This window comes from Dermacentor albipictus, chromosome 9 (genome assembly GCF_038994185.2).
Source record: "Dermacentor albipictus isolate Rhodes 1998 colony chromosome 9, USDA_Dalb.pri_finalv2, whole genome shotgun sequence".
Classification (NCBI taxonomy): Eukaryota; Metazoa; Arthropoda; class Arachnida; order Ixodida; family Ixodidae; genus Dermacentor; species Dermacentor albipictus.
In genome coordinates, this window is record NC_091829.1 from 79488808 (window position 1) to 79512293 (window position 23486).

Consider the following 23486-nt stretch of genomic DNA (forward strand, 5'->3'; position numbering starts at 1 on the left):
GACGGTTGTGTTTGTGATGGAAACTTAGGATGAATTTCTGAGCAATTTAAACCGCATTATTATTTTATGGCTCGTTTTCGTATTCATCTGTTAAAGCTAGCAATAACTGCAAGAATTAGATTACTGATAGCCACTCCAATAAAAACAATTATTTTCCCTCAAGAGCTGTGTGTGGTCGCACTGATACGCCAGCAGTCATAAAAGAATGACAACGGAATGAAAATTCAAAACTTGCATACGCTGGATTCATCAACTGGCTGGGAAATTTCTTCTCGTAACATTATCTCGCGTACGATTGTGATAAGCCTGTGATAAACTCCTTAATAGTGTCAAACCAGCGATAAAATATCAATAACAATAACTGTGCCTGACGACGCAAGTGCCGAAGAAAATATTTCTGCTGCAGGAAGTTTTTAAATTCAACTTTTTTTCGTAAGTTATGTCCAGAGAGATCTAAACCCTAGAAGTAACAATGATTTTTTTTTTGCTTCAAACGTTTTGTGCTGTCTCAGCTCCACGTGACGTTTGAAACGTGATCGAATCAGTCGTGTAAGTTTTGTTCATTGTTTCACAGCCTGAAGCGAATGACGTGGCTTTATTTTTTCTTTAAGTGCACACGAAACGTGTGCAAGTCACGCAGTTTTCTGTTTTGCGTCAACAATATGCTGATTCTCCACAGCTGTTACATTAAAAACCATACCATGACGTCGCGGCACCATAACTTCATATTCAAACTTCTGCATTGAGAAAACGATAATCAGTGAGACATTATACTTAGTACCAGAAACTGCGCTATCCGAGCGTATCGCTTTTTTGTACACGTAAGATCATGCAGTACTGTGAATCTGGAGGATCTACTATTAAATGTTACTGATATAAATACACATAGATGGCACATGCAGGGTTATTCTATTGCGTGTCTCGCGCAATGACGTCAGAGAGAGAACGCGTCGACGTCTGATCAGACATAAAAGTAACCATTCATTTTCGCACTCTCTAGTAGTACTAGTTTGCGTTGTACTGGGAGTCAATTTGTGTTTTTGTTGACTAATTGCATCAAAAGCAGCAAAATAATTTTTTTAAGGATATCGGGAGCTCCGAGGTTGTTGTTTTGTATTTAAGTCATGTTTTCATCTAGGTAGGAGAGTGAACAGCTCTTGTGGACGTCAACTCAATAACAAAAGGCATAAACACAAGGAGGAAAATAATTTTCATCTCCCCGAATATCGGTTAAATGCGGCGTGCCCGTTGAGGCATTGAATAATTTTTTCATGGATGATCTCAGGAAAATAATTAGGGCAATGTATTGTAAAAACGCTTACTATTTGGTGATAGTCAGCATCCAGCACCTAACTATATCAGCTGGGACAGATGATATGAGATATAGTTTTATTCTTCGCGCGAAGGAGGAAGCTGTGAATCGGCATTGTACAAAACAGCGGATGCAAATTGTAAAGAAGCTGTTCTTAGGCTAAATATGAAATTTTGTTTACCCGAGAAAAACTACAAGAAAAAAATACAAATAATAGTTGGAAACCTTTCAGACAGGCTACAAACCGGTAAAACGAGGTTGGTAATAGCCGCAAGCGGGTCTAGCCTTGCAGAAACATACGGGCAATTTTTCCACGCCAGCGGCTCTTTCTTAGACGTACAGGCACAAACATGCAAAGGAATAAGTATGTCATCGCAGCATACGCAAGTAGAACAGTACCAATCGGCACGCAGTATCCCTTGAGGCTGTCAAACGCACACAATTGCTGACGTTTACCATTACATGCTAAACTTAACCACTCGTTGAATAGGTACATAAAAAAAAAGAACTTCAGGTGGAGGTGAAATAGCTTTCTCTTGATAATCCAATGTCAATGTGGGCAGGTCAACTTCTCCACACAGCTCTCGGTGACACTTTGTTTTAGTCCACCAAGAAAAGTCCTCCGCTTTTTCACAAAGTTCGGGCTGTCTAGCGCCTATTCCAATAGCTAGATGACGCGTTTGCATCGGCACCTGCCTGTAGGCAGTATGGCTTCGATACATCACATTTACGAACACGTGGCGCAACTTCCTATGACCAAATTTGTCTAGGTTTTAGAGGCCAAGGTGGTCGTGATCTTATCCGTGCCTACACTAACTCAGTTGATCCAAAATTATCAGGTGAACATGCTGGTAAGTCGTCAGGGAAAGTTCAGTGTAGCACGACTAGCATTCAGTATATTGCGGCCTGTTCGTAGTAGGGCTCTATATACGCTGAACACTTTCGTGGGTTGGACATGCGCCAACAAACTATAGGTCTACCGCATCGATATCTACTGGAACATTGGCCAGCATATTCTTGACGTCGGTGTCAAGATAACAAATCAAGATTACTTCGCTACCTGTTTGGTACTGACCTTCGGACGAGCAATGCCACAGATTATGCGTGCCATTTTCTTTCGTCAAAGAACAACAAGATATTTTTCATGCCATAAGCACGTTAAGGTAACACCGTTCAAAGGCTGCATAAGCATGTCAATAGAAATTCAGATTGACTATTGCCAAGCAATTATTTCAAGTTACTTCATAGCTACATATGTTTAATCTCGTGGGCATCTTAGTTTTGCTTCAAGGAAAGCAAAAACTACAGCCAACTCGGTACAACTTTAACACTTTGTGCGAAATTATCACCAATAATTCTGGTCGCATTGTAAGTGCCCTGCTGTGAGAATACACCCGAAGCAGAGGGAATGCATTCGAAAAAGGTCTCTAAGTGTACTTCAATTTACTGAACCTTGCTCAGTAATGCATATTTCCTATGATACTGTCCACATTCATTCACTGCGTCAGGAAGGCGAGGGCAAAAGAAAGAAATGCTAGAAGTAATGAGATGCAGACAAGTGCTAAGAATAGCGCAGTGCAAAGAGCCATGCGATATTCGACACAGTGAGGAAACGTCACAGCCGCTCAGCAACCTTTGTGGTCGAGTTCGGGCTTTGCCAGGAAGAGACACCACAGGAGGAAAACAACAGAGCAAAACAAAAAGAGTAGTGACGGCGCAAGTAATGTTTTCTACAGTCGGGGCTCCACAAACTACTTTCACGATAACGCGAAATTTGTAACTATTTACGCTCCGTGTACAATAACTGCACACTGAACTGTGGCACGACTGAATAAAAACTGCGATTAAGAATCGCCACATTGACCCACCATACGGCGTATGAAGCAACACCAGCTTTCACTAACGAACGCGACAGTAGACTTCATCTTAAAATACAAATTGCATCGCGATGACTTGAAAGCGACGGCGAGAAAAGTAAGAGGGCTCTTCCGGACTCTTCGGGAAAAAAAGGCATAGTCTGCGGCTATTTATTGTACGCGGTTTGATAGCTTGAGGAATACGATGAGGCGTATGGCAGTCTTCCGTTTTCATTGTAAAAGCGCTAAGTGATTTTCGTCTTCATCAACGCCACTCTAATCAACGAGACTTCCACGGAACGAGATTACGGCGTAAAATGTGGAGATAGAAAAACTAATTTCTCCATCCTCGTCGACGATACTGTATACGTTATGCGGCGAGCAAGCGATGGCAACGAAAACGAAAGAAAAATATAAATGCTAAAAGCCTGTTGATGAACTCGTCTCAATATAAAAGTTTATCACTTAGCCGTGATGTGACTATTGTTTTTTTTATTGGGGATGGCGCTGTGCATGTTGTCTACGGAGCAGGAGTAAAAAACGAGAGAAAAGCATATTACAGCATATACCCTAATGGCAGGCTGCAGTCTATCCAGTGGAATGCTTCGCCATGAGTGCCGTGTGTGGCAGGCAGTGTTTCCTGGACATCTGCGCTTTGCACTATCAATACTAAGCCCATGTTTGACAAAACAGACTTCGTTTTTGGTCACGTGGAAATGGCCGGGATGAATTCGCATTCACAAACACACAGCTCGTAGTCTCATTCTGCGCTGACACCACGCAAGTGAGTGCGCAGTTTGAACGGGAGCGCGGGAAGCATTCATGAGCCAGCAAGAGAAAATGACCCATCGCGACAACATACGAGCTTTAGGTTTAGGTGGCGAACGCGTCCCTCATCCACAATGATCGACCTTGTGGAGGAAGTGGAACCTTTATTCGGCAGTAGGAGCTTGTTTAGTCGCAACACACCAAGTGCTTACCCTTGCATTAACACGCTACAGCGTCGCAGAGCGATGAGGCACGCGCACGAACGCGTCCCGTAACTTGTATTTTCATCGTCAGCTAGATGATTGATGCGCGGGATCTCTTTTATAAATAAATTAGTGCTTTGTGATGCGTTTAGTGTACCAAGCGCATTAAGGCTCGGATTCCGTCTGAAGGCGCAGGAGAAATCCCCCTTTGTAGGCATGTGTCCGTGGTCTCATGGTTAGACAGCACGCTTCTGTGCTGGAGGAACCAGGTTGGAAATCAACCGTCTGAAATGTAATTTGTTCACGCACACTATCCTTCAAAGACGCATAAAGGGCCAAAAAGAAACCCGCCCATATAAACAGCGAAGGGGAGGTGGGAGGGAGTACCAAAGAACGCTATCGCTTTAAAAACAGTCATAGGAATGAAGGCGACCAGAAAAAAAAAAGACAATCAAGAATGACTTCACGTTAGATCACACAGATGCTTCTGTGGGGTCTTATAGAGCAATGACCCTCGCCACTTGGAAATCCTCCTCCTTTTCTTCCCTCAAACTTCCACTGTGTTCGCGTTATATAAGAATATATCCTCTGGCGCGAGACGCATACCCTCATTTCCGGGCATATTTAGTCATTTCCCCGCAATCTTTCTAGCGTAGAAAAGGTCTCTCTCTGGAGACAAAGGACCGGTGCCGCCCTTACCCCGGCCACCACTTGTACTACTTGAGGCAAATCGTACGAACAGCAATCGCTGGCATCCAAAGGGTTCAACTATTGTCTGAAACGGATGCACGCCATCTACATTGCGCGCACGCTAAAAAGACAGTGTGCGAAAGTACAATTAGGGGTGTGAATTTGAAAATCGCCCAACCAAAGATTAGGAAAAATGCAACATGAATAATATATTTTACAGGTTGCTTTTGCATTGTCAGCGTGCAAAGGGCCAATGGGCTTATATAGAATTTTATCATGACGCGATACCATGTAGGAAACCAAGCAAGAAAAAAAAAACGCTCTCCAAGGATTGAGATTTGAATCGCATTTCTTAACCGCATTCTTCAGATCGAGACCGCGTCTTCAGAAGCTTGCATTCGTCGCTTATTCACTGCTGACACGCTTGAATAAAATGCTAACAGCAATATTTGCTGAAGTTCTTGTACAGCTGCGTTGGAGAACCGCTTTCTGAAGCATGCAGGCTCCGCAAAAGCCTCGTAACGCTACAGATATCCGAGAGAGATGGACCCAGGGCTGATGACATCCTTTGTCTACATCAAGCAACACAGACACTCGCGTGACTACCCAATAACGAAAGCGCTTCATTCATGTAGACGTGCTATCTTCATGCTCCATTCTTTTCTTTGCCAGTTTGTGAATAGTCTCCCGGATATTAGGCAGTCGATTGATTCTGTACACGATAATACCACGAATTGCATATTGTTAGGAACCCAGTTACCAGTGAGCGTTATTTAAGAAATAAAAGTTCATGATAATTATTTATGAAGACAAATTAGGTGACCTATTACTTATTGCAAGTATCAAGATGTTTATTAGAGAACTTTATGGAATGCAAAGTCAAAAGCTACACTTTCTAGCAGGGTTTCTACATTGTACGTTTATTCTTTTTTTTTTATAAATGCTAAGGGCTGAAATATATGACAAGTACCATGTTACCAGGCACCCGAACCTACATGATAGCACTGTCATCAAGCAGTTTCATTTAGCGCTGTTTCTCCCTTATTCGCTAATTGGCCATCCATCTGTATACCATTGCGTGAAAGCCGACTTACCAGTATTGCAACGTTCCCACTTGCTCTTTCTTATGACCCGCTTGTTTTCGGGTGAAGACCTTGCTTATCTAGTGCATCCTATAAGAAAGAGAGGCAGCAATTATTTATATACTTAGTGGATGTTGCTCTCATTAGGCTATGAAGGCGATTCTTTGGGAAAATGCGGGAGGGCTACCCTTTTTTGTTGATAGTTGCCGTAATAAAGGAGCTCAGGCGATGGATAATATTGCTTTTGTGATAGGTCGTCCCGAATACTCAGTGATTCTAGTGAAATTGTCAAGTACTGAATAAGAATGAAATGCTGCTTAGTTTTGGTAGCCTAACTAGAATAAGGTAAGGGAAGCAACGACATGAAAGATGTCTCTTTCTCTTTCGCTCACTGCCCCCAACGTCACTGTGTAGAGCACTTCTTCAAGTAACTGATATTCCATCTGTTAGACGGAAATAACGGCATGCTGATATTTTCCAACGGTAAATGGGCGGATCGTTTATTCAAGTTTTTCTAAGAAGCTATTTACGGCACGCATACGAAAGAGCGTTTTCAATGTGAATGAATTGCCACACAAAGAACACACATTTGGTCAGGCATTTCGAAGCTCACCTTGGAAGCTGCATTGCGCTACGGTGATTCCCCGGGAGCACCTTTTCTAATTTTTGGTGGATGCAGAGTTTGCTTAAATAAAACGATCGGCGCCGCGATACCAAAGAAGCTCGAGTTCAACGCGTTTTCGCAATGGCAACTTGGCAAGCTTTCCGGGGTATTCGCAACAGCCATCCGAGCGGTAGGAGCGTCGGCCCTGTCAAAGCACGCAGCAGATTAATCGCCTTCGGCGCTGTGGAAAGGACGTTCCACAATTGATCCCCGCATAAGATTTACTTTCCTTCGAGCGCCGCGTCGAAGTCTCGTGTTCCAGTTCACCGGGCGCGTGAACCTACGCGCTACATTATCAGGCGCCCATTATATTGCTTTTTTTATGGTGACCGCTATTCACGAGGATATCGCTGTTGTCTAGTTGTCATTCGGCACCAGACGCGGCTTGAGGGGGGCAGCAGTCCGGCTGTAACCTTTGTTGTTAGCTCCGTTTCTCGGTGTGCTAGTAGCCCAAGATGGCGATCGCGAGGACGTCCATGCAAGAGAGAGAGAGAGAGAGAGAGCGCGAATGATAAAGGAAAGGTAGGGAGGTTAACCAGGACTCTTACTTGAGACCCTTACTTGCTTGGACCCTTACCAGGACCCAGGAACCAGGACCCTTACGTGAGACCCTTACTTGCTTGGCCTCAAAACGGCTCGATTTTTCACTCTTTACGTAGGGATGTTTCCCTATGGTTTCAGTGTCTTAGCATAGGACCCGCCGTGGTTGCTCAGTGGCTATGGTGTTAGGCTGCTGAGCACGAGGTCGCGGTATCGAATCCCGGCCACGGCGGCCGCTGAGCCCAGTTGGCTACCCTACACTGGAGAAAGGGGAAAGGGGGCGGAAAGATTCAAAGAAGAAGAGAAAGTCTACTGGGGATATCGTTTGGTCACTCAGTCGGGATCACAGACGCTGACTTAATCCAGTAGCTTTCAAATATCGCAGCAGAGCTTTTGTGGCCTCTTGTAGCTGCGATATGCGATGCCATGGTCCCAAGATCTTGTTCAAGGTGAATGGTGTTCTATCTAGCTGACTGAGAGCTGTGCAGAGGTCATGTCTTTCGTTTTCAAAAAATGGGCAGCAGCACAGTAGGTGTTCTATAGTTTCCTCGACACCACATGCAAAATTTATATGGTGCGCATAATGACCAGGATGCAGAGGAAACGCATTGAATACCGCGTAGCGACAGTAGCTTAACAACGAGGGTCTCAACGGAAATGACGGACAGACCAGTGAACGCAGCAGACTCACTTTGAAACGAAATTCATAGCTGCTGTCAGATTGAAAAAGGTTGCATTTAAAAGTATCAATCTGCTGCGTCTCGCGAAAACCGGTGCATGCGCGCAATGGAATGTTTCGTCAATACACTGGCGCGTGAAGGCTTCGACGACGCCTTATGTGGCTCATGGAGTCGATCAGAGCACTACAGCCACGTCCCATAGAGACCGACGGTAAAATAGGACGGTCAAAGTATACTTTTCATGAAGAGTGGTTGGTAGGCTGAGGGAGACAAACTACAAACAAAAACTTTCTAATACAGATACAAGCGAAGCGTTGTGTTCTACGAAGGAGTGAAGTGCAATACTAAACTGGCGTACATTGCTTTAAAGGATGCAAACGCGATTACACTGGCCAAATGACATATTTAGATTCATCATTCGGTCTCCCTAGAGACTTCAATAAGTACTTCAGTCCCCTATACACTCGAGAGAAATGAGCATGCAGCGTGAATAGTAAATCTTTGAATCGAAAAAGCATAAAATAGCAAGGACGGTTCGATTGCAATTCAAAACTTCGACTTTCCGCACGTTCCTACTCTCAACGCAAGCAAATAGAAAAAAAGGAATATTCCTTCTGACATCTAGAAGTACACTGCCGCAAAAGTCGTCGCATGCCCCTCAGCAATGAAATTATTTAAATGTTCACGTATTACGTGCCACTACCATGGTATTGTTACGAGGGACACTGTAGTGGGAGACTCCGGAACAATTAAGACTACCTCTGCTTCTTTAACGGGCACGCAAATATAAGTACATAAGTATTATTCACTTTCACCCTTATCGATATTCGACCGCCGCTGCCACTGAGTTATCTGCAAGACGGTACTACTCACTTTGTGTAAGGTCTTAGAGCATCAGAAGGTGCTCGTTCCGTCCTTTATTTCCGTGCATTATATGCCGTGCTATTCTTAAGGTTCATATATGCACCAAGTAGCCCAGCAGATAGCTTTAAGCACAAGGGACATGAGTGCTGGTATTGAGCAATTTAGCACCTACCAACTCCCCCAGTGTTCACTTCTACCTTTCTCCAATGCAGATTTCGCCACTTCTAACATTCTATGAGCACCAAAGAGGAACACGAAGAAAAGAAACAACAAGACAGCGCCCTGACTTGTTGATTTCATTGGTGTTCCTCTTTGGTGCTATTCAATTGTGTTACCACTACAAAGCCCAGTTGTCCTTACTTTTGCTATCGCAATTCCACGCTGTCTTAAAAGCGGTTCTTAGCTTGTCAGTTGTATTACCCACGCCGAAACAAGGTCCCTCACGTGCGAACATAATTCCTTGCGGGCATTTAGCGGAGCTCCCTTTGTTTTTAGAAGTGAACATTCTTGATAGTAAGGAGGTCATTCACCTGTATTTTTCAGTTCCGGACGAGACGATACACACAAAAAATAGTTGATCGCTGTCGTTGATGACCCAGCAGCTATCGCACAATAAAAATACAAGTAAATAATCAACAGTTTGACTTCGCACACCTAAGTGCGGCGTTCTTAACATTAAAGACAATAGTTGTGGCACCAAGGTAGACTAAGTGCACTTAAAACACCATTTCAGACTTTTTAAATGTTCTTATGGACCGAACAAGCATGTTTTCGAAGCAAGTGAGACCATAGGATTGGCAAGTCACAAGGAATCAAGGGTTGCGCGCCTTTAATCGCATTCTGGGTTTTGACGGGCCAAAATCACGATTTGATAATGAGGCACGCCTTAGGGTCCGGAATAATGCTCCGAATTATAGCTACGGATTAATTTTTACCACCAGGGAACCTCAAACGTTCCCCCAATGCCTTGGGACACTGGCCTTTTTGCATTTTACCGCTATAGAAAATGCGGCCGCCACGGCCGGGATTCGATCCCGCGACCTCGTGCTTAGCAACACAGCACCATAGCCGCTAAGCCACTGCAGTGGGTGTTTGCGCGCCTTCTTCTGTATGTTAATTCAGGCGCTCTTCCAGGTTTCGGCAGATGTAGGCGTCCATTAAAGCCCGAAACAAAGGCTAATACGATAGCTGATTTTTCATTCAGCATATATTACGTAGTTTTTGTTTTGGAACGATTTTATAGGCTAATTTAGATGCTTTCACAAAGTTTTACTGCTTTGTGTGCAGTAAAACCTCTATATGCTTTCAAGAGGGCCACGTGGCACGAAAAGCCACTTCTAAGTTAAGCGCAGAAACGTTGCTCAAAAGTCAACTGGCCGAGCTTCTTGATTCCTACGTCTCCTCATGTTCCGTTATATGCCATGAACCGTTATGGAGGCTGTGAAAACTAGATTTGCAGGACGGTTGACTTGCGACGTAGTGCATGCACTGTAGGGCGAGCAGTACCTGGTCATCACACACCTACCTGGCTCTACTGGGCGAACAGTTACCACTGCTGTCTGAAGAACACTGCGACACTACTACTATGATTGCACCAGAGCTCCAAGCCATCCACTGGCAACATCTATACCTTCAGATGTGTGAAAGTATTCAGAGTGAGTACGCCCTTCTCAACCCTTGAATGTCCGCTGTGTTTTTCCGTCTCTTTGTCGTGCGTGAGAAATCAGCATCCTCTTATATTTATCATCTTCTTCTAACGCGTTAGTATTAGGAGTGTCAAACTGGGAAAAAGTGTAAGTTTGGGAAGCTGGTAATATGGCCGAGGTGAAGAGGCGATGGAAGCGCTTAGGCAATATATATATATATATATATATATATATATATATATATATATATATATATATATATATATATATATATATAATGAGAAGCCAACAAACACTGACACCAAGTACAACATAGGGGAAATTGCATGTACTTAATAAAGGAAATAAAGTAATGATAAATTAATGGGAATTAAAGTGGATGAAAAAACAACTTATCAATTATCGGGTCCCTCGGTTAACCCCCTTTCTTCTCGTTTATATATATATATATATATATATATATATATATATATATATATATATATATATATATATATATATATATATATACACTGTCACGAAAGGCAGGCTGCTACGGAAGAATGTCCGCTACACTCCGCTACTCGAAGAGGCAGGACGCGTCCCGAGTGACCTCTTGAGCAACACTTGCAAAATGCGGCGAACGCGGTTTAAATCACTGATCCGTGACCTTGCGGAGATTTCAGGTAATGCTCACACAGTTATCTTGCATTTACCCGCTGAATCACCACTGAATTTTCTATTTCAACGATACATCAGACGCCGTGGGGTGCAATTGATACGCCAATATGTGGCTTGACGGAGACGATGCACCCTTCGAGGTCAGTACTTGTTTTCAAGGCAGCGTTATTGTTATGTACAAAATTGGGCTAAATTGCGAATTTTCTCTCTTTCTACAAACAAAAATGATTAAAGGTTATCAACACACTCAAAGAACATGAAGCCCAGGAGAGTATGAAATGACCAGCTTTACTGTTGGGTAAGCACACGTTAATGAAACGTTGCGCAGATCTGGAGTAGGTTATTCGCCCCTACATCTGTGTTGATAGCGGCATATCGCATTACCCAGTTTCTCTGTTTTCGTACAGAATTTGGCCGAATCAGTCCCATGTCCAAAAGAGTAGACGCCATCCAAGACACGACTGCCTATGGCGACTAAAATGCTGCAGTCATCGTGCGTCGCTACACTGCTGCACGAGGCACCACGCAGTTTTACTGCGCGTATGCTACTGAACCAGTTGTCGAAACACTTCGCACAGTCACTGAAGTTGCACTTCTATTATTACACTCAAAGGCTTGATAATTGTGCGCTATTTTATATGATATATTCCATGCTATATGGCAAAGTTGTCACCGCACATGAACATTGCGAGAGAAGCGAGTATTCCGATTAATTTCTTAAGTGTGTAGACGGCCCTGCCAACATCTTTCGGTGCCGTCTGAATGTGGCAATGCCGATGCTCCTTTCTTATCGTTGCCACACTTCTTTAGGTGCCTGAAGCGCTTTTCTTGTTTCTTATTTCTCTGAGATGAGCGGTAAGAGAGGCCTTCAAGAGGCAGTAGCGCGCTTCTAAGCTTACTTTGCCCCAAATAAAGGACACGATAATGCTCGATGGCGCATTCACCCCACCTCTAAAGCTATTGTGCGCGAGCTCACTATCGCAAGCCGTGCTCTCATACAGCCCCTACATCACAGTCTACAAACACAAAGGAGAATCATAAAAGACACTGAGCGCAGACGGAAAGGAACGCTCCGACAGCGTACCGGTGTGTTTTTCTCGCGTGATTTCGTAAGCTCTTTATATACTATTAACCTTGGGTATGATAAAGGAAAAAGGAACATTGAGTGAACCTGGGTATGCGTACCTCGGGGAAACGGCACTGCGCAACGCTCCCCTGCAGATCCCCGTTTCGAAACTTCAAACCAGGGAGTGGTGTTTCTTGCAATGAGCATGGAGAATGAATGAGTTCATGCCGCGTCTGGCAGAGAACTTTACGAAACTCTTACAATAAAGACCTATAGCAACGAACCAAATAAATCGCGCCATAGGTACAGCCTCTGTTCACTTTTATACGAGTAAATTGTCGTCTTTGACACTGTGCGAGCTTTCCTAATTTCCCGCCGAATCACACAGGGTTTGCTTAAAGTGATGCACGGTGCCTCAGCTCGAGGCAGGCAGCAAATCGTAGGAGATAGCTGTGCCGTATTTCTCGCACTGTAAAGGCCCGTTTATAGTCCGACGTTATCGGCGCGCGGGCGAGCGTCGTTCGCGGTCAGTCACGCTACGTCGGTTGCGCTGCGCCAGCCGAGATGCCATTTCCTATCTTCGGAGCATGCGCAGAAGGTTCGCCAAGTCGCGCGCCGTCCGCAAAAGCCGTCTGTGGAGTTGTGTTGGCGCCTTTTTCTTAGCACGCAATGCATTGTGGTGCGAGAGTTCCACCGACTCCGACGCGCGAATGGCTCACGAGCCATATCGGCGCCGGGCCCGTCGGGGCGCGTCGGAAGCCGCCGATTACGTTGGCTGCGCCGGTGCGCCCGACTATAGAGGGGTCGTTTTCGCCGACGTTACGTCGGACTATAAACGGCCCTTAAGTCATTGCTTCACTACACTGTCTGAGCGCATTCGTTGATGACAATCTACTCTGCTCTAACAGGCTAGGCTCTTTCTGCCCGACATGATTTCCTTTTCAGCTATCCGGATAGTCAACGTAACGTAAATATTCATTCTTGCAATGTTTCCTTCTTTTTGTAGCAGTAGCGAACCGGCTTGCGTATACACGCAAGTCTTCCCCGAAGTCGGAGACGGGCAGTGTTAATGTTGGAACAAGAATGAAGAAGCAGACGAGGCCCTTTCCTGCTTTGGACTAGGTGTGACAGCAGCTACCCACGGCACCTACACTAAACGAACGAGACGTAATTGTCTTGGTGGAAGAGAATAGAGGGTTTTTAATGCATATGAAAATTTGGGTGTGGTTAGTGAAGAACAGACAGAAAGGCAATCAGTTAAGATTATGGCTATACTACTCAACGTTGGAACAACAAATGGTGCTCGTCTAGAAAACTAGAAGTAATGATTACAAAACTGCGGTACCGAGTCCCCCTCACTGAGCTTTTACCTCCACATGTCTGGTCTGGCTATATCGCCCTTGTTCCCTTGGGCAATGAGAGTGAGCCTCGGGAACAATTCTTTTTGACATGCTACCCTTTCATTATTCAACGGAAAAGATTTTTAGAAGAACCCTTCCAAAAGCTTGGCTTGACTTCGACTTCCTATATCTCTACCGCGCTGGGTTACAGCCACAGGAACGTTTGTGAAGCCCTCTGCATCTTTCTGCGTGAGACAAAACGAACTGCATGTTCAAATTCTCCAAAATTCTTTTAATGCTCACAGAATTCTCAAGAATACCTAGATAATTGATTATTCATATCTGTAGCAGTGGACACATTCAATCCCAAATGCAATATACTTATTTTATTTGAGCGTTATCTATTAAAAAATAATGCTAACACTTTCTGCACCACCCGTTCAATGGCCGACCCACCGAGATTGGGTTGCGCTATTTCCCTGGAGAACAAGAACAAGCTACCCCCGGTGTTGCCAGGCTACGGTTTATGCTTAACAAACCACTTTTTTTATGCTGCAGGAGGCTTGCTTTCCTACAAGTGGTGCCGAAACTCGTGGAAAGAGCGAACCACATCGATGACCCCAACGTGATCGTCTTCATGCCTGCCGATTGATCGTACCGACCTTTGGGTGCTCAGGGCGGAGTCAAAGCACGGAAGCACTCAAGCTCAAGCCCAAAGCCGAGAGATCGCATATACCGCCACTTATTAAAGACATCCAATCATCGCTTATCCAAGACAGTGATACGGAAGAACGGCGGGAAATAGAATGGTATTCGAAATGGAATTCGCTGCTGATTAACTGTGCTCGCCGAGCTGCTGTGTGGCGTGGCGTTGGACGCTTCTGGAAGCGCTGCTTTGCCTTCCCCGGAGGAAGAAAAAAATTAGGAGAGAGAATTACGTCACGCAGCCATCGTTGGCAAGCGAACGTCCCGTGAAGCCGGACCTTTGCCCGGCGGCCCATCAGGTGACCGCTTGCGTCGAGATCAGGGAGCGAGAATCGAGAGTTCCTGGGACGTTTGGTCACGGCTGCTTCAGGCGCTTTCCTTCTTCTAGCCGGGCAGTGCGTTCGATCTCCCTAGCGTAGGGAGGAGGAAACGGAATAGCAGAAGGCAGGGAGGTTAACCAGAATAACGTCCGGTTGGCTACCCTACTCCCTGGCGTATTTCACTGTCTGTCGAGTCCCCTTCAGCCGGTCTTCTTCTTCAAGCTGGGCAGCGTCCGTATGGTCCAGCGCACAGAAATGGCGTGGTGCGGAGTGGTGGTGTGGGGTGTGTTGTTCCGAACATGCGCTACACCCATTTTAAGATTGAGGCCACCCAATACGCCGCTTGCCACTTCATGCTTGCATCTACTCTCGATTACGTGAGAGCCAGCAATCTTATCGGTCTTGTATGATTTTTGTTTATAATTTCTCTTCATTTCTCTGTTGTACATTCCTGCACTCAATTCCTCAATAACTACCATTCTTGCCCCAGACAGAACTGCAATAAAACGTTTAGGTAAGTATACAAATAAAATAAGATATTTGGTGAGTAACGGGCTCATTGTTTTACCAGCGCCTTTTATGAGAAATAGTTTCGTACCTTAAGACAAAGCATACCGGGGGTGCTAACGCCACTTAATCTTTTTTTTACGACATTACATGTTATAGTATTTCGTTTTATATGCAGACCTTGAAAATAAATAATCGTATGTCGAGTGCCAATGTTGGGACACTTCGCGCGTAATAGCCAGAAGGGTTTGAAAAGCATGTAGGAAATGCTACAAAATGAGAGACAACGTTTTTGTCAGACAACCTTCTCAATACTGGGGTGGTGTGTAAGCTTTAAAAGGCGCTCCTTTTCATCATTGAAAAGTTTAATATAAAAGTTCGGAGCTAGTTTTAGAAAATAGTCTGATGGCTTCTTACCCCACAGAAAATTTTGCTGTTGAAGTTAGCAGTTTCAAAAAGGTCTTAGACGAACCTTGCGTCTCTGTTGTGGCTCGAACGAGAGAGGCCGACATTAAAAGCTCTATGAAGGTGGCTCCGTCGTACGTGCATCTCGCAAGCTCGACATGGGCATGAGAACACAACTATGTTGGTCATTTGATCAAAGAAAATCGTATAGGTAAGGAGCGGATGCTCCTGTACGGCCCTGTGGCCGAGCTACTGCACTGCCCCCAGCAGCCTGGGTGGCTGATCAGACAGCTACTTTTCCGAAATTTTAGGCGCGTGGTTAAGCTCTGTTTTAGTTGCGGTTTCGATAACAACCCTTTCGATCCTGGTTTTACTTTGGCTGCAAAAGTGTTCAGTACGTCTTCGCTAGTGGAGGGCAAGAGCTTTGATATTCCATTTTTAAGCATACCGTACAAATTGACGTAATAAACTCGCGGATTGCGAATATTTCACTGAATAGCCGCCAAGCTATCGAAGAACGAGCAAGGCTGAATCAGCTATGCAAACTGGAAGAATAATGCGATCAGGCCTCTGTTTACTGCAATTCTGTTACCGTTTCTGAGCCGCTTTTCTCACTTGCACACAATCGGAAGCAATGTTTCCAGAAAAAAAAGTAAATTTTTTCTTGTTTACATAGGGAGTTCGACAAAAAATACTGGATCACAAGCTTCATAAATGCACATACTACAAGAAGAGTGTTTTATCAATGAGAAGCAAAGGGTCAAGTAAAAGTGGCACATGCAATCCGGGCCAGGCGCAGTCACATCCTTCACAAAACGGTCTCCCATGCGCATTACACTTCTCGAGCTGCGACAAATGAAACTTTTGTGTGATGGTATGGGTGAGGCACATATAACAAGTTCTGTGCTTTTAACCGAAGGTCCTGCCAGTGACTTTTAGAAAATTACGCGTTGAAAGTAATGCAAACGCTCGTCCGTAAGAGACGCGTACAAATACAAACGTGTGATTGCACAGTAAATGGGTGCCACGGCTCAGGTTCAACGCTACACGTGCAAAATACGTTCACCCAGCATAGCAAACGGTTTGCTAACAATGTTCTTGACGCAAGAAAGTGCAAAATAATCTCTTCAGAGAAACAAAAATACCGCACGAACGAGGCGGTGCGTGTAAAATCACGGTAGCGTGTGCGTAACCAGCGGTATTAAAAAAAAGACACATCCATTCATCCTACTCATATCACGTAAGCGTATTATCCTCAAGAGCAAAATCTGATCTACAGCCCCATTCACGTCGCCGCACTACAGCCAGTCTTTGCCTCTTTCATAAGTTCTTTTGGAGTTCCATAATTCACGAGTGATATATCACCCCACCCACACGCATATTCCTATGAACTGGGCAACCATTACAAGTCTTACGGCCACGCTCCCATACAACTACTTTTTCCTTGTCTTTCCTTTCCCGCACAGCAGCAGACTAGAACGCCCTTCCCCGCCACTTCACTGAAATCACTTGCCCGGCATTGTTTTTTCAATATATGTCTTTGTTGGCTGAAAAATACACTGCTTTTTTCACGCGTTATTCTTTCTGTTTTTATGCACTTGCGAAAATGTAGCTTTCGTGCACAACTTTCCTGTATGCGTTTATGTTGCACCATAGACTGTACCCACCCCTTATGTAACGCCCCTAGAAAAAGAGTATTTAGGGAAATAAAACTGAACTGAACAGACCTGAATGCAGCATCAACGTCTCTATTGAAACGGGATGCGTGGGCGCAACCCCTTATAGACGTATGATAAGCGGTCTACCTTTGAGATAAAGCGCAAGCGCAAATCGCTATGCCGCCTGGAGTGTGGTCAGACCCTTACTTGCTTGGCCTCAAAACAGCTCGATTTTTCACTGTTTACGTAGGGATGTTTCCCTATGGTTTCAGTGTCGTAGCATAGAGCAAGAAATTCTTCAACAGCTGACAGTCGGTGAAAACTGGCAACAGGAAATACATCACGCTCTACTTGTTTGCCTTCCTTTCATGCGATGTGTATTATTACGTGACAGCGCATACTACGTTGGTCGTTTCAGTAGAGTCGGCTAAAACTGGCAACAGGAAATGCGTCACGCTGGTATTCACATCAGCTGATAGGTGACACGAGCATCCTACCCCCCCCCCCCTCCAAAAAAAAGAAAAGGCTGTGAAATGAAGTTACCAGACAACGTTTTATTTTACAATATGACGCGCCAACGGAGGTCTCCCTGAGCACATTATCAACATCGAACTTTCTCGCAACTCCTATGAGCACAACAGCGAAAGATGAAAGAGCGATCGCGTAGTGACAGATGGAAGGACGCGAGCCGCGAACGCCGGACACCAGTGAGAGCGGCCCCTTCAGTGACGTGCACGCGGGAAACCGGTTTTATGCGGACCCACCCCACAGCTCGATGCGTACTTGTATCTGGTCTCAGCCGGACCGTTCGTTTCGTACTGTCATCTGCTCGCGTCAGCTCTCGCTCACGCTTCTTTGGTTTGCTTGGTGTAGTCTCGTTCACGTTTGCTTCGATTTGCATCGTTCGCCATTGTTTTGTGGTCAGACTGTATGCACGACGCGAATTGTGCAGTACTTTCTGTAAGCCAAGGGGCACCAGCCATTAGATTAGAACCTTCTACGAGTCATGTATAAAAGCTGACACAAATCAGATTTACGACGACTTCCGACTCTGTTACATGTCTGTCTCAAATCCGTTGCCTGAATATATCACGAAATCAAAACATGCATAGAGCTACGCTCAAATTTTGCAATAGGGAATATTGTAATCGCCGATGAACTTTTTAGGTGCTTCACGATAAAGAGCTGGACGTTATTTTCTTGACAAATCGCAACGACAAGGCGAGAAATCAAGAAGTATCAATAATTGCCTTTATCATTATTTGCTGCAGGGCACATGTTATAAATGAGAATTTCAAGGTGAGAAAAACTAGTCAGGTCTGCTTAGCAGAAATTCTAAAGTTAACGCCACTGTAGATATATCCGTCCCCTCAATGAATGCGTGATGTTTAGTGCCGTAAGGGCCAGGTGTGGCCAAAGAGCGCCATTCCAGTGTTATAGAGTTCGCAGCGGATTGATAAGTTCTGTGAAGTTGATGTGACGTGGCTGTAAAGCGGCCTAAAATAGTTGCTGCAAATTGCCTAAAATCTACATTTAACAAGATTATGGCAATGGCTAATGACGTCTACTATGAGCATTAAAATGCATTGCGAGAGAATAATGCGGTGTACAAAATACATCAAATGCTGACATTGGCTAGAGCCCTACTGCCTCACCAGAGTCCTTGAAACACAAGGGCCTAGAGGCATGTGCTATATTAAACAACAATCATAGCGGCACCCTCTTTCCAGAGGGTGCGCTACGAGTTTATTGGGCTTATAACATGCACGACAACATCATTCAAGAAAGCGAGGACTGCTTCGGTATTAAAAGGCGGTTCTTTACCAAGAAACATAGCCGGATTAAGAGGGACACAATAGCGGTATGCAATAGGAAAATGTTTGTTCCTGTCTCTTTCTGCTGCCCGACACTCCAGGAAGACGTGGAGGATGGTCAGCCTATCATCACATCTACCACAGGTTGGAGGCTCGTTTTCAGTCAAGAGAAAGTTATGAGTGCCAAATGTGTGTCCTACCCCGAGTCTAGTGAATAGGACATCTGTTCTTCGTGTTTTCCTAGTTGGGTGCCAGAAACCTAACTTCGGCTTAATTACGTGAAGCTTATTTCTCGTTTCAGCATCCCACAAGCGTTGCCAGTGGCTTCGCAGTTTGTCTCTTAGGAGAGGCTTCATGTCTGTGGCAGGGACAGCAGAAGATCGATTACCCTGCAAAGCTATTATTTGGTCATCTCGTTGGCAAGCACATTACCCTCGATTCCTCTATGGCCAGGAACCCAGCATACTACTACGCGTCTTCGAGAGAAATAAATGTTGCACAAGATTGAGTAAAGTTAACTAAAAACTGAATTTGTATGCGTTTGTAAAAACATTAACGCTTTTACAAGACTTAACGAGTCTGAATATTATGGCTCTGTCAAGTTTTATTTCTTTATATTTTTTAGCGCAGACAGTACTACATAGGCGTCTGTTGTGAATATACTTGTTAGAGGCTTCAATAGGTCAGATTTAGAAAAAGAGGGACGAGCAGCAGCATACGATACGCCAGCACGCGACTTTGACGCGTATGTGTATGCTAAAACATGCAGTTGCGTTTTTGTTAAGGTGACCTGCCACTTGACGCAGGCTTGTGATATTGTTAAGTAGAAAATTGGGATATTTTGTAGTACACTTTAAGGAGGATACTTTGAAAGTGATGCTAGCCTTCGTATTTATGCTAAGCAAACCTGATTTCACTGCAGATGGGCTTCAATTCTGAAATTGCAATTTGTGGCCCGATTTGTGCCCCAATTCACAGGTAAATTTGTTAATTATTCACCTGGGCACTGCAATTTGTCGGGCAAGCAACGTCCGACTCTTCAGGTAATGCACTTACACAGGCTGGATTATGTTGTCACAGGTGATCAAAATGCAACAAAGCGCGTTCGAACTGAAAAAAATCAGCTTCTATTTAATTTTAATTTGCTGGAAAAGGCCCTTCCACAGCCTTTCCCGGAAGCGTGATCAAATAGTTCCCGTTGGAGCTTCTTGTTTACATACCGAAACAGTTTTTGACGTCTCGTTACCAACTATGACAAGTTGACGAAAAGCATGGCTCAGGCTAACGTAATGTTTCGCCAACACAGCACCTAGTTTCAGCAGATTCCGGCGCGTAAAAGACACTGACCTATTGAGGCGTATCTTTTTCACTGCATGAATATGACGCAACATTGCTTTGTCTTGCTGCGATAAGCAGTTAATTTTGATGTAGAATCAACTCATTGAAAAGCTTCAGCATTTAGGCGGAAGTGACCTACGAATGAAGAGTAGCGAAAGGTAGTGCGGTAGTCTTGTATAGCTAAGGATTCTCGACCTGTAAAGATTTACTTCTTTTATGTCACTCGCCATACGATTTGTAGTTAACTTATAAAGTTTAGCGTTCCAAACTGACGCCCTGTATCAGGCGAGGCAGTAAGCAGCTGCGGATCAATCTTGGCCACTACGAGTTTTCTCCTGGCAAAGACTACTTGGCGCTACAAACAAGTGTCAATACATGGCCTAAAAACATGACACTTGTCCTAGGAATACACATGATGGCTTAAATAAAAAACAAACAAACAAGAAACGAGATATTTTTTCATTAATCAGGGCCAAACGGCCATTAGCCCTTTGAATTGATTGAATTTCCACTCAAGAAATAACCTAATGAGGAAACAATGCAGAAAAATGACGAATACTCCTTTTGCAGAAACAAACTGGAAATGAGAACTGTATAGGTCAAGAATATTTGCATAGAATTGACCATCATCTTAGGAAGCGCTCTTGGTTGTCATTGTTGGCGCAAGCTTTTTTTTCTGTTCGGCGTCGCACCAAAATTGCCTCTTGCGGGAAGCAACTGAGTATTCCAGCTTTTAAAGTGGCTCATGGATCTGTTTGAGCAGTATATTCAGAGCAAAGGCATAAAGAAGAAAGAGGACGGCAAGAAACATGTCTCGTGGTCCAGTCTTTTTTCTCTTTTGTCCTTTTAATTTTATTAGACTATAGAACTAGCCCAAAGTGTCACCCATCAACTTCGTGCAGAGCGCACAGTGCAAAAAGTATGCGCACGCTTCTGTTTTATCATTGTTGCAGTGGGCATAAAGAAAGGCTGCTGCTGGTGAAGATGGTGATGACGACGATCGTGATGATAATGATGATGATTATGCTAGGTGAAGCTTCGACAAATTATTCACCTCCTAGTGAGCACCTTGTCTAGTGGTGTTACTCCTTTCTTTTGTCATGCTAAAAAGTACTCACAATGAATATCAGCCGCCTAGTCCACCTTACGAGAGCAGTCTATAGTGCATTTATTTGGACCGACTACATTGCGTATGTTTTATCAGACTTCATTTTTATTTCATTCACGTGACCTTATTGCTGGTCTGTTCATACGTCGAAAAAGGAGTAACAGGCAGCACCTACCAGGGCCAAATATTGCTTGCCAAAGGGAAGAATGCCATGACGGAGAGATCAATACAAAATACAGCAGATACACTTAAAGCTGCTTACTTATGGGGATGCGAAAGCATTATAAAGGCTTAGGCGATATGCTTTCAATTGATGTTTTCGATATGCATTAAAGTTCTTTCTCCTGGATCGGTATGTGTTTGCATATACGGCGACCATGAGGCTCGGAACAATGGGACTATTTTACTGCAGCACGGTGAGTTTTATTTTATGCCTAATGGTAGGTCTGTCGTGACTACGTTGTCTTGTGTGTTGCTTTGCTTCGTCCTGTGCGGCGTGCTTCGGTGGGCGACCACGTTTTAGAGATACCGCTGAGGTAGACGCTTTGAGAGTGCATCGCAATAGACACAGCACGGATAAAATCCGAAGAGCAAGTGACTCGCGGGACGCTAGGACGTGACCAGTGCAAGTACGCGGGCACTAGGCATGCCTCATTTTCTACACTCATGATTTCGCATCAAGAGTACATCGCAGTAGTCAAAGCACCGATGAAATCCGAAGAGAAAGCGACACGTGGGAGGTAGTGACGTAAAATGTGCAATGACACAAGCACTAGGCGTGCCTCATTTTGTACATTCATGATTCGGCGTCGAGAGTGCATCGCAGTAAACGCAGGACCGATGACATCCGAAGAGCGAGGGACACGTGCGAGATAGTGACGGAGGCAGTGACGTAACGTGTGCAATGACGCTGGCGCTAGGAATGCTTCATTTTGTACACTCGTGATTTCGCATCTAGAGTTCATCCCAGTAGACGCAGCACCAATGGCATCCGAAGAGTGAGTGACACGTGGGAGGTAGTGAAGGAGGCAGTAACGTGACGTGTGCCACGACAGAACCACTAGGCGTAACTTTAGTCAGCCATAACCTGAAGACACCATGGCGTCGGTGAAGCGCACTCGTCTCCCACCGCCGAGGGCTGGGTTAGATTCGCCCCCCAACCCAAGTTTACCTAATTTACTTTCCAAAGGCCTTAACTTACTTTGTTTGCAGGAAACAACCTGATAAATTTGACGTCAATGCGAGCTTGTTTATTGCGTGTTTTTATTCTTTGCGCCGTCGGCCATTTATGCTATCATTTTTCGGTCCCGGTGCCGACGACAACGCCTGATTTTCGCGTAACGGAGCATATATTGCTTTCGCACTAAAATTGTGCCTGACTTGTTAGTTTTGTAAAGTTAATCCTGCTCTTGCTGTGAAAAAAAATGTCCGTAAGTTTCTAGATAGGCCAAACACATCGCTGATAAAAATGCGGTCTCTCCGCACTCAACACCATCCTTCTATGCAGCACGACATACGCGTAGTTCCTCACCGATACCGAGTTCTTGATGCTCCTCAGATCAGACGGCTAGAGCTCGGCTCCTTGTTTTCAAGTACCGTGGGAGCGATGGCTGGCCCCTAACAAACCACTCCGCCGGCCAACAAAGCCGCCGTAGCGTCTCCAGAAAGAAGAAAGAGAGGTACACGTCGTTCCTCTACATCGGCAGAGAAGCCGTCATTTGAGGAAATTTTTGCATCTCCTCGTATCTACGTCCAATTGCTTTGGGGCTGGCACGTCCTTTCTACCTGGGTCTCGTACCTGGTGCCGTGGAACAGGCTGCGGTGGGTGGAGTCGAGAGACCATTGACGGCGCGGCGGGTTGGCTTTTGTTACCAGTCTTTTCAGTTCACGGCATCTTCCCCACCCGTTTTTTCTCGTTTAGCTTTGACCTGCTTTGAATCAACGTGAACAGAGGAGCCTCGAGTCTTTTTGTGGTATTCAGCGTGCTGACATCTTGAGTCTTGTGGGAACATGGTGACGCCGACAACGACGCCGACAATGATGATGACATGACATGAGCAGTGTTTACAGTAGTAGACTAACTATGGCCGCAGAATTATAGATGGGCAGTAGGTCGATCTTCTTTCCTCAGTAAAAATCTCGGGAACCGCACAAACGATTACAGGTATCATGCAAACGTCATACGAATTCCTAAAAAAAAACAATTTACCTAAACTTGCATAACAAGCTTCCATAACACTGACATTTACAGGGGCCTTAA

The 23486-nt window shown here is 44.7% G+C and overlaps 1 protein-coding gene across 27 annotated transcripts in view; it reads right to left on the reverse strand.

The window, feature by feature from the left end:
* LOC135919011 (uncharacterized) overlaps window positions 1–23486 on the reverse strand; it is a 997771-nt gene that overhangs the window by 764830 nt on the left and 209455 nt on the right. For 13 of the 27 annotated variants that reach the window (XR_011508264.1, XR_011508263.1, XR_011508268.1 and 10 more), the window contains one exon: window positions 5924–6001. The exons of the other annotated variants lie outside the window; for them this stretch is intronic. The gene's annotated coding sequence lies outside the window, so the exon portion shown is untranslated. The remainder of the gene's footprint in view (window positions 1–5923; window positions 6002–23486) is intronic. 27 annotated transcript variants of the gene reach the window in all.